Below are 17,040 nucleotides of genomic sequence, written 5' to 3' on the forward strand. Positions count from 1 at the left end.
ATAGAACAGTCGTTGGGTATCACATTCTACTTTGTGCTGGGCAGGTGGCTAAGAGCTTTGTGTGTGACATCTTATTGAATCTAGAGAGATGGATATAGTAATTGCACCCATTTTACAGATGAGGAAACTGAGACTCAGCCAGGGGAAAACACTTGCCCAAAATGACATTACCAGGACTCAAACTCAGGTCTGTTTGCTCCATTGAGCCCAGCTTCATGGTCCCCAAGGAACATAAAATTCAGGGCAGATCCACATGTGGTGGGTTATAAGGCCTGGGAGAGGGTGACAGTCACTCTGGCCACCTCTGTATCGTCTTCAGTGAGTAACTTTCACCCCATTAGATCTCCCAGCTTCTGTATCCATCATTTGATTTTTCTCTTCATCACAGTGCCATTGAACTGTCTGGGCTGGGTGGTTAATATCTTTAAAATTTTTTTACTTATTTATTTGGCTGTGCTGGGTGTTAGTTGCGGCATATGGGATCTTTTGACTGGGGATTTTTCTCTAGTTCTGATGAGCGTGGGCTACTTTCCAGTTGCCTTGCACAGGCTTCTCGTTGCAGTGGCTTTTCTTGCGGAGCATGGGCTCTAGGCAGATGGACTTCAGTAGTTGCAGCTAGCGGGCTCTAAAGAGCAGGTTGAATAGTGTGCACATGGGTATAGTTGCTCCAGGGCATGTGGGATCTTCCTGGACCAGGGGTTGAACCCGTGTCTTCTGCATTGGCAGGTAGATTCCTTACCACTGAGCCACCAGGGAAGTCCACATGTGGAATTTTTAGTTGCAGCATACGAACTCTTCGTTGTGATATGTGGGATCTAGTTCCCTGACGAGGGATTGAACTTGGGCCCCCTGCATTGAAAGTGTGGAGTTGTAGCCACTCGGACGACCAGGGAAGTCCCCGGGTGGTTAATATCTTGCTCCATCCAGGACTTGGTAAACAGCATCTCCTAGCAGGATGCCTTGCTGCTGTTTGTAACAATGATGCTTTTGTGTGACATCATCCACATGGACTCAGTCAACCCACTGGGGTAGGCATCATGGATATCCCCGTTTTACAGATGAGAAGAATGAGGCTTAGCAAGGGGAAGTCTCTTGCTCCAGGTCCTGCAGGAAGATTTGAGTCTGGACAGTCAGACTCTGGTCCCCAAGACTGTACCACCTGGCTTTGTTCCTGGCTGCGTGGTGGCATTTTGCTTTATGATTTCCCGAGTGCCCCGTTAATCGTCTGAACAAAGCGATTACCACATCTTTTATATATGGCCCAATGTCTAATTGTCCAGGCCATGGAACCAGTGACTCAAAACCTCCCTCCCTAATTGTCTTTCCTGCACAATTAGTACCTCGTTATATATGGTTCTGTGGTCGCCTGCATTTCTGCAGTCTACCAGCCTTGCTGCTAATCATCTGAACTCTGTAATTAATGCCCTATTCTAGACCGTCTTCTCTTCTCTGTGTAGTTAGAGCCATTCTCATTTCTGGGGTGAGGGTTGGTAGTGCTCATAAGAGAAAAATGCAGCCCCTGCCCACAGGAAAGTCATTGTCTATTTGGAAAGGCAAAAAGCAAATGCAGAATTTGCTTTCCGCTTGTGGGAGCTACAAATCCTGGTTGTAGAGTGGTAAATAGATCAAAGGTTCCCTCTGATGGAGGAAGGGCAATGGAGATTGGGTCATGCAGGATGCATAGGAGTTTGTGAGATGGAAGGGAATTCCAAGCAGAAGGAATAGCATGTGCAAAGGTTTAGATGTTGAAAGAGCTGGGAATTAGGGGAGGGAGCCGGTGAGAATTAGTAAAACAGGCTGGCTTGATTGTGGAATTATGGCAGGAGAGAATTTAGAAAGAACAAGAAAGACTTAACAGGGGTCCTATATGGAGATATTGAAGAGCAGGTTGAGGACTTAGATTTTATCCCCTGGGGATCTATGAAAGGGTTTGAGCTGAAGAGAGGTTTGGTCAGTTTAATTTTTTTAAGTGTTCTAGTTACTGTAGGGAGAATAAATTGGAAGGGAAGAGAAATGGAGGCCATGAGACCAGGAAACAGGTGGCATGGACTGTTGCCCACCCGGCTCCTCAGTCCATGGGATTTTCCATGTATGAATACTGGAGTGGGTTGCCATTTCCTTCTCCAAGGGATCTTCCCAACCCAGGGATCGAACCCGGGTCTCCCGCATTGTAGGCAGATGCTTTACCATCTGAGCTACCAGGGAAGCCTTTCTGTTGTCCAGAGATAAAATTAAGGTGGAATTGAGTGGATCAGAGGTTATGGGGATGGAAGGGAGTGGATGGATAAGAGAGAGATTTACAGGACAGGATGAGCCAGATGTGGAAACTGACAGGTGATGGGTGAGGATGTGGGAGGAAGGGCAGTGGATGCCCAGGTCTTTGATCAAAGGGTATGCAAGGGAGGTTGATGGGGCCATTCCCAAGTAGAGAATAAGAAGGTCTGTAATGAAGATTCTAAGCTCCATTTGAGTCCTACCTGAGGACGGACGTACTGGCCGTCCTGGACTGGAGCACAGAAAGCTGTTCAGGGTTTGGGATCTGATTTGGCAGGAACCTCCAAAGCTGTGGCAGCGGATGAGTTCACCAAGAGGGAGAGTGGAGATCTGGAAGCCAGAAATCAGCGATTGCTGTTATAAGCCCCTGAGACTGCAGGGTGGGGAATGTTTGTTATGTGGCACTCTCACAGCATTAGCCAACTGCTACAAGTCTCCAGAAACAGATTCTGGAGCCCTCCAAGGTCAGGCCCCTTTTGTTAGATGTGGAAACATAGCCCATCTGGAGCCACTCCATGTATGTATCTCAGAAATCCCCAGCCAGACAAGAATCCAGCCTCCTGCAGCTGCTCCCTGAATTAAGAAACTCGAGGGGTTCCAATAGGTTCTGTGGTAAATTACCCATGAAAGTACCAGGGAAAACCTTACTCGGTGGGGCGGAGGGCGAGAAGAAGATCTGTGATGATATATCTACAGGAGGAGAAAAAAAAAGATTTGGGAGCTCAGTGGTGGAATGTTCTATAAGAACCTTTTAAAAGCAAACACAGGAGACATGAGCAGTTTTTAAAATGACAGACAATACAATGGAAGATAATACATTTAAAACCCATATCAACTGTTAACAGACCATAAAAATACAGCTACATTAATCTGAGCTGTCTGTCACGGGCCCTCTGAGCAGCTGTGTGATTTTATAGTTTCGCTCCTGGAGGTTTCCTTGACACTTTCACAAATACATCTCAATTTATTTAGATAAGGACAATAGAAATATTGCGCTTTTTTTTTTTCCCTTTCTTCCTTCCCCTCTTCTTCCTCCACCGCCTCCCGGAACAGCTGAGAGATCTGACAGAGCTGGGCTAGCAGAGCTTTTTCAAATTGAAAAAAAAAAAAAAAAAACTTTTTTTTTTACTTGGAGAAAAGTTCCTATCGAGGATTCTAGGGCCTCAGAGTTTCAGGGTTGTGGGGAAAGGCCAAGCTGGTGCCTTTGTTGCTGTGTGTCTGCAGGCAAATGCCTTACCTTCTCTGAGGTCTGTTGGCAAAGATCCTGCACATACCTGCTCCTCCTCCCCACACCTGGATAAATCCACACTTACCATCACCATCACCTCCACCACTACAGTTGCTACTCACCTCCTATCTCTCATCTCCTTCTCTCCCCCGGTTCACTAGTACCTATTACAAAGGTCCCCTTGCTCTTTTGCCTACCTGCCAGGCACGATCCTGCCCCACAGCCTTTGCACTTGTTCCCTCCATCCTGAAGGACCTCTCCTCATTCTTCCCATGGCTGGCTCTTCTTCCTGCTTTGGTTTAACGCCACCTCCTCCCAGCAGCTCTCCCTGACTACCCCCAGCTAAAGGAGCTTCCTCGTCCTTTCTTTCACATCAGATCATGTTCTGTCTCCTCCTAGGACTTACATTCCTTGAAAATAATTTATTTGCTCATTCATTAGTTTATTGCCTGTCTCCTACACCAGACTGAACTCCTTGAGGTCAGGGGTCAATCGGTTGGTTGTTTGGTTTATTTTGTTGGTCTGTTTCAGCTACTGATATCTTCCTGGTGCTTGGAACAGGGCTTGGTATACAGTAGGTGCTCAATACACACTTGTTGAGGGATTGAATGAAGCGGGGAGTGAATAGACCACTCTGGGTTGGGAATGGTGCAGCAACGCCTTGGAGGTAGAATTTGCCATCGGAGGTTGTGAGCCCCCAAGCACCTGGAATGGGACACCAGCCTTCCCTTCTTCTGGGAAGTGGTTCATATCTGACAGTTTAAGACTGCAAGTCCAGGGACTTCCCTGGTAGTCCAGTGGCTAAAACTCCAAGCTTCTAATGCAGGGGGCCTGGTTTTCATCCCTAGTCAGGAAAACTAGATCTTGCATGCTGCAAGGAAGATCAAAGATCTCGTGTGCCACAACTAAGACCTGGTGCAGCCCCAAAACCCCAAATCCAGCACCATGCCAACCACTCTGGGTTCTGCTGCTCACAACCCCCCACCATGAGTGCTGGCGACACCATCCTGGTCAAACAAGGGTCCTCCTCTTGGGCTCCCCCCCACCACCTCCCCTGGTGACTCGGGTGATAAAATCTCTGCCCGCAATTCAGCAGACATAGGTTCAATCCCTGGGTCAGGAAGATCCCCTGGAGGAGGGAATGGCAACCCAATCCAGTATTCTTGGCTGGAGAATCCCATGGACAGAAGAGCCTGGTGGGCTACAGTCCATGGGGTCACAAAGAGCCAGATACAACTGAGCAACTAACACTAACACACGTCCTCCCCCATCTGAGGCATCCTAGATGTCGTCACTGCTGCAGATGAAACCCGCTTGATGCCGGGGAAGGCCCAGCACAGATGTCCCCAGGATGGAACATCTGGGCCGCATATTGCAGCAGCTGGCAGGAGCTGGGACACCACCAGGCACAATGACATCTCTGGGAGGCTAGGTGGCCCTGAGTCGCCTCCGGGTCTCACCATCTGTCTGCAGCCAAAACCTGTCTGATGATTTCTCTGGGCTAGGGAGGAAAGGGTCCCAGAGCTGACTGCCTTCCCTAATTCTTTCATCCCCTCCCTCCTCATTTCCTTCCATCAGTGAATGATAGTCGCTCAGTCACGTCCAACTCTTTGCGACCCCATGGACTGTAGCCTCCCAGGCTCTTCTGTCCATGGAATTCTCCAACCAAGAATACTGGAGCGGGGAGCCATTCCCTTCTCCAGGGGATCTTTCTGACTCAGGGATTGAACCCGGGTCTCCTGCATTGCAGGCAGATTCTTTACCATCTGAGCTACCAGGGAATCTTAAGTCTGGGGCATTATCTCCAAATGATAACCTGAATCCACGCACATGACTCCATCCCACTCCTGCCTCTGCCAAGGCCCAGCCACCATCATCGCTTGTTGGGACCAGTGCAGTAGCATCCCTGTGGTTTAGTCCCAGCTATCTCCCTGCCCCTGTCCCCTCTTACTGTGCCAGCCACACCGACCTCCCTGCTGGACTCAACACACCAGGCATGGTCTGGCCTCAAAGTCTTTGCCCATGCTGTTCCCTCTGCCTGGAACAGTCTTCTCAGATCTCCCCATGGCCAGCTCCTCCTCATCCTCCAAGTCTCTGCTCAAATATCACCTCCTCCAAGAAGCCCTCCCGATTTCCCTTGCCTAGTCAATCTAAGGTTAGGCTGCTACAACAGAATGCCATAGACTGGGTGCTCATAAACAAGACATTTACTTCTCATAGTTCTGGAAGCTGGCAGTCCAAGATCAAGATGCAGGAAGAGAGACTTCACTGGTGGTCCAGTGGCTAAGACCCTGTGCTGCCAATGTAGGGGGTCCGGGTTCAATCCCTGATCAGGGAACTAGATCGCACATGCTGCAACTAAGAGTTCGCATGCCACAACTAAAGCTTCTGTGTGCTGCAACCAAGGAATCTGCATGCCACAATGAGGATTGAAGATACGCTGTGCCACAACCAAGACCCGGTGCAGCCAAATAAATAAATATTTTTTTTAGAAAAAGACACTGGCAGATTTGGTGCCTGCTGAGGATGTGCTTCCTGTTCCATAAAAACAGTCATCTTCTCACTGTGTCCTCACATGGCAGAAAGGGTAAGGGGGCACGCTGGGGTCTCGTGTATAAGGGCGTGCGTGCATGTTAAGTCGCTTCAGCGGTGTCCGACTCTTTGTGACCTTATGGACTGCAGCCCACCAGGCTCCTCTACTCATGGGATTCTCCAGGCAAGAATACTGGAGTGGGTTGCCATTTCCTTCTCCAGGGGATCTTCCTGACCCAGGGATCGAACTCTTGTCTCCTATGTCTCCTGCACTGGCAGGCAGGTTCTTTGCCACCTGGGAAGCCCAGTATAAGGGCACTAATCTCATTAATAAGGACTCCACCCTTATGACCTAAGCACCTCCCAGAGGCCCCACCTCCTCGTACCATCACATTAGGGATTAGGTTTCAACATACGAGTTTGGACAGGACACAAACATACAGCCTATAGCAATCTGCCCATCCTCCCTGACCCCTATCTCTTCCACGCTCCTCTCATCCCATGGGTTTGCCTGCCTTCCACCCAGTACTCGCCTCTCTTTGCTTGGCAAACTTCTGCTAATGCTCTGAGCCCTAGTTCCTTCCAGTCTCCCAGCCCCCTGGGTTCCCTGACCTTGACCCTGAGGGGCTGGGTGAGTCTGTGTCCAGCTCTGCATCCCTGCCATCCTGGGGTCCCTTGGGGACATCTCAGCACAGGGCTGGACACACAGGAGCTATCATAAAGCATCTGCTGCCCTGTTGCTTTTCTTCCTCAGACCCCTCTTGGCCTGGGTGTCCTTCTAGAATTTCCATGGATCAGGAGTCCAGCTACAGAGTCTGTTTGAAAGGGATGCAATGGCTGGGGGTCGGGAACTGTCTTGAGTGTGGGTTTGCCCAGCATATCCACTTCTTAAATGTGGGTTTTCAGTTTCCTTGGGGGTGGCTCCATGGTCCCTGATGGAGATTTTAGAAGGGTCTGAAGCCCCACAAACCACCCTTTGGCAGTGCCCATCTTCCCCTCTGGCTACCCAATGTCCCAAACCTCTCTTGGCATCTCTCTCTTAGTCTTAGACCCCTGCCCCATCATCAATGGTAGATGGCACCTAGGGACATCCAATCACATTATCAGAGGCACTAAAGAGCCTAGTGGTGAAAACTTGACTCTGGAGCCAGGTGGCCTGAGTTCAAAACCCAGATTTCCACTTGTACTCATTCTGTGTGACATTGGGAAAAGTATTTGCCCTCTCTGAGCCTCAGTTTCCCCATCTCTAAAATGGGGGTAATGACATCTACCACTTAATCTGTTAGAAGGATTAACTGAGTTTCTATGCTGTTTATTTCTCGGGTCTTAGTTCCCCAACCAGGGACTGAATCTGAGCCCCCTGCAGTGGAAGCATGGAGTCTTAACCACTGGACCCCCAGCGAAGTCTCTGTGCTGTTTATTCTAAGACAGAGCTGGGCACATGGGAATTGTCCTAAGAAGTGCTAGTTGCTGTTGTTATTAGTGTTGTTTTATTTCTTTTTTAAAAAATTTTATTTCTCAAATCCCCCAGGGCCCAGTGCCAGCCACGCTCTCCTCTGCTCCTGAGTACAGGGTCCTGGCTCTCAGCCCCTACTCTGTGCAGAGCAGCCACCTGTGCCGAGAGAAGATTCTAGAAGAAGGGGGAGGGGCTGCCTGGTGGCTCTTCTCCTCTCACGTTTGCAGAGCGAGCTCAGTGCGTGCTGACTTTGAACAGAGGTTTTTCTTGGGGACTTTGGGGGTTTAGCAGGGAGGGGCTAAAGGTCCCTGCCCCACCCAGGTGGCTCCTGATATTCTGAGCAGCCCCAGGGATGAGTGAGTTATAAATCAACATCTCACAGGGGACAGCCGCTTTGCGAGCCTGGGGACCTCGAAGAAATGCAGCTCCAGGCCCTGGCAGTGACCCTGGGGGTGACCTTTGCCTGCAGGCTCATCCAACCAATGAGAAAGCCCGCTACGGGTGCCTGGAAACCGTTTCCATGACACCCAGGAGCCGCGGTCCCTGGAAGGGCCTGGTCCGAGGGTGAGGGGCTGCCGGGTAGGGGTGCAAGGCGGGGGGAGGAATGCTTGCAGATAACCATGGCAACGCCAGCAGCTGCGGGAGGCAGGCCCAGCTGGCACGGAGGCGCCTGCCCGCTGGATCCCAGTGCTGCCACCGCCCCCAGGGCCCTCCTCCTGGCACGAGCAGGGACACTGAGGCCCAGAGACACCTGTCGCCCACTTTAGGGTGCCTTTTGGGGATGGAAATTGCACCCTGCCTGTATCAGCATGAGGGGCCTCATAGCAAAGTTGGGGGGGGGCGGGGCTTTGGGAGGCAGAGCAGAGACCCTGCCAGCTTGGCCAGGGGCAATCTGGGAAGGCTTTCTGAAAGAGGTGAGCATTTCCCAAGCATTACTGGTAATGGTTGTTGCCACATCAGCACACACCTATTCCACAATTGACTTGATATCTGCCTTCCACTGACTCACATCTTCTCAAGTAAGTGTACTTAAAAACAGTCTCTGCTTCCCTCCTGCAAATGGAAAGCTGATTGCACCTGCCCAAATACAAGGTGGGTGGCAGAACACACTGGATGGAAACAAAACACAGTCATTCCGTCTAGTGAGGAGGAGTCGCTGCCTGCTCGAGGCTGGGAGCCCGCAGCCTGCTCTCACTTTGTTTACAAGAGGGTGTATGAGAGAAAAGGGTTAAAAACAACCAACCAAGAAAACCCCAGGGCTCTCAGCACTCTCTCCTTTGCATCATCAGAGGTAATGAAAGATAGGGAAACAACTCATTTTTCCCCATGCAAATTAATGATATTGATGGAATGATCCAGAATTGCTCTGGGCTGTGTCACTGAGGGGAATCCTGCCGTGCTGACTGAGGATTTGGTTAGGTAGAAAGGAAGGGCATCCGAGGCAGGGGTGCGCAGCATAGGCAAAGGCTCGGAGGAAGGATTCTTGAGAGGGTGCCGTTGTGAGAGAATTTCTCCCTGGGCTCGAAGGAACAGTGTCTTCTGGCCTTTCTAGTGTTTTCCAATGGAGGTGGGTAGGAGAGCAAATGAATCTTTGGTCCAAGAGGGAGGGGGCTTGGGGCTCTGGGTTCTGAGAGAGCACTGCAAGGGGCTGTCTGGGAGGAGGAAGTGTCATGTGGGTGATGATTCCTGGAAGCAGCAGAAAGGGAGGGGAGAGGGAGACCGGTAAGAGAAGGGGCAATATGGGGGCATCGATGAGCAGTGACTACTGTGAGCATCTGGGACCCAATCTTGCTGGGACAGCTGGAATATCGTATAGAGAAATCCTCAGAGTGGTTCCATTTGTACATTAAAGGCTCTGACAAGGCCTGCAAAAGAGACACCTGTTGAACGGTTTCCCAGTTGAGCCTGGATATCAACTTTTTATCCACAGCAGTTTTCTGGACACATTTTTCGAGGCATCAATCATACCTCTGCCTTCTCTGGCCTCTCTCTCTCTTTTTTTTTTTTGGCCGCATGAACTCTTCCTTGAAGTGCACTGACTTTCCACAGTTGTGGCATGCACAGGCTTCTCCAGTTACAGCACACAGGCTCCAGAGCATGCAGGCTCGGTAGGTGCGGTGTGCCAGCTCTCTAGTTGTGGCATGCAGTTTTAGTTGCCCCACTGCCCCTGGGATCTTTATTCTCCAGTCAGGGATCGAACCCATGTCCTCTGCACTGGAAGACAGATTGTTAACCACTGGACCACCAGGGAAGTCTCTCTTGGCCTACTCTTATATCTAGGTTGTGATGTAAGACAGACAATAAAATAAAATTAATACAATTATTATTCTTTCCCCAAGAGAACATGTACTGCCTTCTGTATCTGAAAAGTCCAAAGTTCTCTTCTTTCAGGTATGGCTAGATCCAGGCACTGAGATAATGATACTGATGCTATTTTTAAAACATACTCCTTTGAGGCATAATTGACATGCAATTTGGCCAACACAAACACATTTGTGATGGGTTATAACATATGTATATGTTCATGAAATGATTACCACAATCAAAATAATAAATTTCATCCCCCAAAGTTTCCTTGTATCCTTTTATAATGTTGGCCCAACACAAGAGGAAAGGCTGGCACTGGGATAGGGCATGGAGTTTCAGAGATGAAACCTGTTGCCTTGGCTCTGTTTTGGTTGTGAGCAATGGAAATTAAACAGTTCTGGGGGGAAAACAGGGCTTTCCTGATGGTTCAGTTGGTAAAGAATCTGCAATGCAGGAGACCCTGGTTCAATTCCTGGGTCAGAAAGATCTGCTGGAGAGGGGATAGGCTACCCACTCCAGTATTCTTGGGCTTCCCTTGTGGCTCAGTTGGTAAAGAATCCACACTCAATGCTGGAGACCTGGGTTCATTCACTGGGTTGGGAAGATCCCCAGGAGAAGGGGAAAGGCTGCCCACTCCAGTATTCTGGCCTAGAGAATTCCATGGCATGTATAGTCCATGGGGTTGCAAAGAGTTGGACATGACAGCAATTTTCACTTTCACTTTTGGCAGGAGGGAGGTGAGGGGAAGACCATATAAACAGATTGCAGCAACTGAAAATTCCAGGGTGCAGCTTCAGGCATAGCTGGATCCAGGAGTTGAGCTGATGTTATTGGAGGTCTATTTCAGTGTCTCAGTTTGACTTTCCTCTGGGTGAGCTTCATTCACAGGCCCCCATTCATAGAGTCAAAAGATTCCCCAAACTCCAGGCTTATTTCTCTTCCCAGTCAGCCTGGCAAGCAGAAATGAAAACCCTCCTGCCTAGGGGTTCCAGTGAAGACCATGGCTAATTCTGACTGGCTTGACTCAGGTCACATGGCCACCTCTGAACCAATCACTGTAGCTGAAGGATGTGACAGTCCCACTAACCAGCTCAGGGTCACCGTAGACCAGGAAATATGTTGGGGTGGGTTCAGACTGGGAGTGAGGAGCAGGCTCCCCCAGTCCCAAAGCAGAGCCAGAATTTGTCACTGGCCAATGCAGGGGATATGGGTTCGATCCCTGGTTTGGGAAGATTCCACATGCCATGGGACAACTAAGCCTGTGCACCATGACTGCTGAGCCTGAGAAGCCACAACTACTAGGGCCTGAGAGCCCTAGAGCCTGTGCTCCACAAGAGAAGCCACTGCACTGAGAAGCCTGTGCACGGCAACAAAAACCAGCCCCCGGTCACCACAACTAGGGAAAGCCTGCGTGCCACCACAAAAACCCAGTGCAGCCAAAAATTAATCTTAATAAATAAATTACTTTCACTATAATAGGCTGTGTCTCTCTGATCTGTTTCCCATCCATAAAAAGAAACCTATGGGGAAGCCATGATTGAGTCCTTGAGTTGTGGGGCTGCAAGGTGTCTGGAATACCCAGGAGCCTGGAGAGGACTCTCCCTCCCTCCCACCTCTCTCCTGGGACTCCAAGGGTTGCTGAATCCTTCCTATAAGCCAGGCCTGATAACATGGATCCACAGCAAGGGTCCCCCCAGTCTCAGCCCATCCAAGAGTAAAATTCATAGACAACATAACTGACCAACACATGTAATTTCAAAAATCATAACTTGCTGGTTATAATATAAAGGAGAAATAAAAAGAAAGTTCTTTTCCATAAAATTCTGTGTATTTCAATATGTAAATGTTCCAGCACAACCATGATAAAAGATTCAACAAAGCCAGCAGAAGCCTCCACCTGATGGGCCCCCATCATTGCTTCTCTGCACCAGGGCAGTTACCTCCACCTTGGTCCCCAGGCTCCCTCCTTGGCTCCCCACAGTCTTCCCTGTGGCCACCAGAGGAGCCCTGTGAGCACCTGAGTCAGGCACCTCCCCATCTCCTCTGCCTACAGCCCTCCAGGGCTCCCACCTTCCTTGGGGTAAAAGCCCAAGGCCTCCTCTGAACTTCCAAAACTGTGGCTCTGCCCTGTCACCTCCCTGCTCTGCCCTCCTCCCTCTCCCCGCCTCGCTCACTCTGCTCCAGCCATGTGGGCTTCCTCATTGTCCCACCAACACACCAGGCCCAGTCCTGCCCCAGGGCCTTTGCACAGGCTGTGCCATCAACCTGGCCAGCTTTTCTCCCAGACATTCATATGTCTGATTTCTCCTCACCCCTGAAGTCTCAGCTCAAATGTCACTTTTTTTCACCACCTCCTTGACCTTCAGTTAAATGCTCCCCAGCCTCCCTCTTTCACTCCCTATCACATCCCTCACTTTGCTTATCTTCTCTTTCTGATTAGGCTTTCTGATAAATCTGATAAGGCTTCCTGATTTTTCTTTAATTCTGTTAATTCTTTGTTGTGTAATCCCAGGAGCCCTACAATAGCACACGCAGTCTTCAATAAATGAATTCATTCAGTGAATGTTTAAATGAGTCCATCATCTCATGCCCATTCTCTGGATGAGGAAGCTGAGGCATGGAGAGGTGAGTTTGCCTGGAGGTAGAATCAGACTTGAGACACTTCGAACTAACAACTCTCAGCTCTGATGCTGAAACCCTGGTGTTCCCCAAGGACCCCAGACCATGAGTTGAGAGGAGGGGAGAGCGACAGTGAAGGAGTTAAACCTCCACCACCACCCATCCCCCCAACTTCAGTCACCAGGCCTGGGTCACTTTGTGCCGAATTCACACATCCACACACGTTTCTGGCTCCTTTGGCTCACCCGTCCCACCCCCAGGGGGAAGCATATTCGTCTCCATGGCAACCGTGTTGTCTCCCATCTGACTGGGGCTGAATGACAGCATTGGGCCAGAAGTCACTCGCCACCCACACAGGAGAGATAGGAGCTGGCCCAGAAGTGCCAAGAGCAGGGACGGACTCAGAGGTCCACTTCACCTACCAGCAGACTGCAGCTGGGGGAACAAACCTGTCCGCAGCCCACCATTCCACCATCACAGATCCGTGCCTTGGTGTCTTAAACACTTTGGTGGCCCTGGGGCTTCAGAGAGAGCTCAGATCTCAGGTGTGCAGGATCGAGCACCCTGGGGAGATTGCATCTGATCCATCTTTGTAACTCCTACTCCTGGCACTGAGCCTGGCACACAGTAGGTGCTCAAGAAATGCTTGAGAAGGAAAGGAAGGAGAAACAGAGGAAGGGGATTGTTGGCCAGAGCTCTTAAGTTCTTACCTAACAGTCTAGATTTCTTCCAGGATTTTTTCCTATCAGCCAGCACTTCTCTTATCAGTTAACCTTTTAGTTATCAGCTCACACCTTAGTTATCAGCTAACACCTCAGGTATTATCTGTGTCAGAAATATTCAGGGAAGGCTAAAGAATGGGCAACTGAGCCTCAGAAAACAGGTTTGTTTGTTTTTTCCCTCAAATCCCTTCCTCCCCTCCCCACCAGTTCCCAGCAGGGAGAGAGAGTTGACTGGTTTTGAAGGAAGCTGGGGAAGGGAAGTTCTGAAACCAAAGCTTCCATTCCAGTATTCTTGTCTGGGAAATCCCATATACAGAGTAGCCTGGTGGACTACAGTCCATGGGGCTGCAAAGAGTTGGACATGACTTAATGACCAAACACCACCACTGTCTTTACAATTGGAAGAAAAATCAAACAACAAAAGGTATCATAAGGTGAAAAATGTGGGCTTAGTTCTTAAGGAAGGATTTTCATACCAGTGGAACTATCCAAAACCTGGATGGGTTGCCTTAAGCAGTAATGAGGTCCCCATCACAGGAGGTAATGAAGGTGGGCTAGAGAACCATGCTTAGGAAGAAACAGAGGGAATCAGAGGCAGAAGATTCCAAGAATGCTCTGTTTTTTATTCTAAGATTTGGTGACAGTTCTAAGATTCTGTGCCTAAGATTCAGCAGCAAACCCCAAGTTTCCACAATGATAGAGGTCTGAGCGGTCATTCTGGAATCTTCTGATTCACCATACAATTCATTGATTCCACAAACAACTGGCCACATGCTGTGAGCCAGGCCTTGTTCTAGGAGCTGGGGACAGAGCAGGGACCAAAAACAGTCAATACCTGACAGTCTTGGGTGCAGACAGGCAAGAAACAGTTAAACCAATGGATTATAATCTATCTAGCCAATAAATTCACAGTGGGAGAAAAATAGATCAGGGAGGAGGGGCTCTGGAAGTAACCGGTGGAGGGAAATACTAGCTAATATGGTGATGGTGACACTTGAGCTGAGACCTGAAAAAAATGAAGGAAAGAGCCTTCATGTAAACAAAGGGTGTTCCAAACAGAAGAAACAGCCGGGACAAAGAACCTGAGGCACGAACATGCTCAGCGTGTTTGAAAAACAACAAGGAAATGATGGAGGAGAGTTGGAAGTGAGGTAAACACACCTGAGAAGGTGCCATCTGAGCTGAAAAGAAGCTATGCCTCCAAAAACCAGGGGCTTTCCAAATACAGAGGACAGCATATGCAAGGGTCCTGGGAAGTGAATGAGCTCAAAGAGAGAGAGAGAAAGAAAAGGACACACAAACACTTATAAGCAGAGACAGAGAGACTGTGAAACAGAAAGACAGATGGAGAAACTGAGACAGAGACAGGCAGTGGGGTCTTCCGTTGATAGGTGTTGGGTTGGATTTCATTCTTCAAAAGTTCATATGTTGAAGGCCATAACCCCAAGACCTCACAATGTAATCTTATTTGAAAATAGATTAAGGTGAATCTGGTGAATCTGGTGAATATTCAGGATTACACTGGTGAATTGGATTGCCGTGAGAAATATCAACAGCATCAGATATGCAGATGATACCACTCTAATGGTAAAAAGTGAAGAGAACTAAAAAGCCTCTTGATGACAGTGAAAGAGGAGAGTGAAAAAGCTGGTTTAAAACTCAACATTCAAAAAACTAAGATCATGGCATCTGGTCCTGTCTCTTCCTGGCAAATAGATGGGGAAAAGGTGGAAGCAGTGGCAGATTTTATTTTCTTGGGCTCCAAAATCATTGTGGATGGTAACCGCAACCATGAAATTAAAAGCTATGACAAACCTAGACACCCTATTAAAAAGCAAAGACATCATTTTACCGACAAAGGTCCACACAGTCAAAGCAATGGTTTTTCCAGTAGTCATGAATGGATGTGAGAGTTGGACCACAAACAAGGCTGAGCATGGAAGAACTGATGCTTTCAAACTGTGGTGCTGGAGAAGACTCTTGAGCATTCCTTGGGCAGCAAGAAGATCAAACCAGTCAATCCTAAAGGAAATCAACCCTGAAGATTCATTGGAAGGACTGATGCTGAAGCTGAAGCTCCAATCCTTCGGCCACCTGATGCAAAGAGTCAGCTTATTGGAAAAGACCCTGATGCTGGGAATGATTGAAGGTAAAAGGAGAAGAGGGTGACAGAGGGTGAGGTGGTTAGATAACATTACTGACTAAATGCGATGCATTTGAACAAACTCCAGGCGATAGTGAAGGACAGGGAAGTTTGGCGTCCATTGGGTCACAAAGAGTCGGACACGACTTAGTGACGGAACAATAACAACGTACTGGTGAAGAGTGGGTCCCTAAGTCAGTATGATTGGTGTCCTTATAAAAGAGGGACGTTTGGACAGTCATGCATACAAGGAGAAAGCTTTGTGAAGATGAAGACAGTCACCTACAAGCCAAGGAGAGAGGCATGGAACACATCCTTTCCTCAGGGCCCTCACAAGGGACCAGGCCAGCCAACACCTTAATCTCAGACTTACAGTGCCCAGAAATGTGACAAGACCTGTCATCTGTTTAAGCCCCCAGTCTGTGATAATTTGTTACAGCAGCCACTGGAAACTAGTATTCTGGGTGAGCCAATGAGTTAACAAATGACTGCATTTGGAAAATCAGGGACTGTTCTGCAAAGCTTGATTCTGCCTTGGTCAACCTCACTCAGATTGGAGGGAATTTCCAGTTCAGGAGTTCAAATCTCAAGCTTGTTTCCCCAGGAGTTGATAGGTCTAAAGATGACCTATTATGCCCAGAACCTTTCTTTTTTTTAGGAAAAAAAAAAAAAAACTTTACTTATGTGGCTGGTTCAGGTCTTAGTTGCAACATGCAGGATCTTTGCTGCATCATGGGGGATCTTTCATCACAACACACAGACTCTCTAGTTGTGGTGCGCAGGACTAGTTTTTCTGCAGCATATGGGATCCTAGTTCTCCAGTCAGGGATCAAACCAGTATTCCCTGCATTGCAGGGTTGACTCCTAATCACTGGACCACCAGGGAAGTCCCTGTTCAGAACCTTTCTATGATTCATTGCACAGCATCCTCCCCGTGGACCCCCTTCCCAAAGTAGGAACTCTTTTTTTCTTTTTTAACAGAAGAGGAAACTGAGGCTCAGAGAGGGCACTGTGGTAGGCAACTTATTAATACAAATATGCTCCCAGGAACTTTTGCCTTGATCCTCCTCTCCTGGCATACCCCTTCATTCATTTAAGTAGTCTTTAAAACATTATTGAAAAAATTGTTTTCTGTGTAGGGATTTTGCATTGCTTCTGCTATTTGATATTTTTGATAATACAATGATGGGATCTTTTTAAAAAAATGTATCCTTTGCTTCTCCGTGGGTTGGAAAGATCCCCTGGAGAAGGAAATGGCAATCCAATCTGGTACTCTTGCCTGGAAAATCCCATGGACGGAGGAGCCTGGTAGCTACTGTCCATGGGCTTGCAAAGAATTGGCCATGACTGACCGACTTCACTCACTCATTCACTCCTCTCCTGGTGTAATTCTCTCCCCTTGCTTCGAATGAATCAGATCACATCAGATCAGTTGCTCAGTCATGTCCGACTCTTTGCAACCCCATGAATCGCAGCACGCCAGGCCTCCCTGTTCATCACCAACTCCCGGAGTTCACTGAGACTCACGTCCATCGAGTCAGTGATGCCATCCAGCCATCTCATCCTCTGTCGTCCCCTTCTCCTCTTGCCCCCAATCCCTCCCAGCATCAGAGTCTTTTCCAACGAGTCAACTCTTCACATGAGGTGCCCAAAGTACTGGAGTTTCAGCTTTAGCATCAGTCCTTCCAAAGAAATCCCAGGGCTGATCTCCTTCAGAATGGACTGGTTGGATCTCCTTGCAGTCCAAGGGACTCTCAAG

At 48.8% G+C, this 17,040-nt stretch overlaps 1 protein-coding gene across 1 annotated transcript in view; it reads right to left on the reverse strand.

Annotated features, from left to right (window-relative positions):
- The window catches only part of PTPRS (protein tyrosine phosphatase, receptor type, S), a 261,020-nt gene that overhangs the window by 142,709 nt on the left and 101,271 nt on the right, over positions 1–17,040 (reverse strand). The window contains exon 3 of the mRNA XM_010828456.1: positions 2,478–2,604. The gene's annotated coding sequence lies outside the window, so the exon portion shown is untranslated. The remainder of the gene's footprint in view (positions 1–2,477; positions 2,605–17,040) is intronic.

Source organism: Bison bison, unplaced genomic scaffold, assembly GCF_000754665.1.
Source record: "Bison bison bison isolate TAMUID 2011002044 unplaced genomic scaffold, Bison_UMD1.0 scf7180017864492, whole genome shotgun sequence".
In the NCBI taxonomy this organism is placed as follows: Eukaryota; Metazoa; Chordata; class Mammalia; order Artiodactyla; family Bovidae; genus Bison; species Bison bison.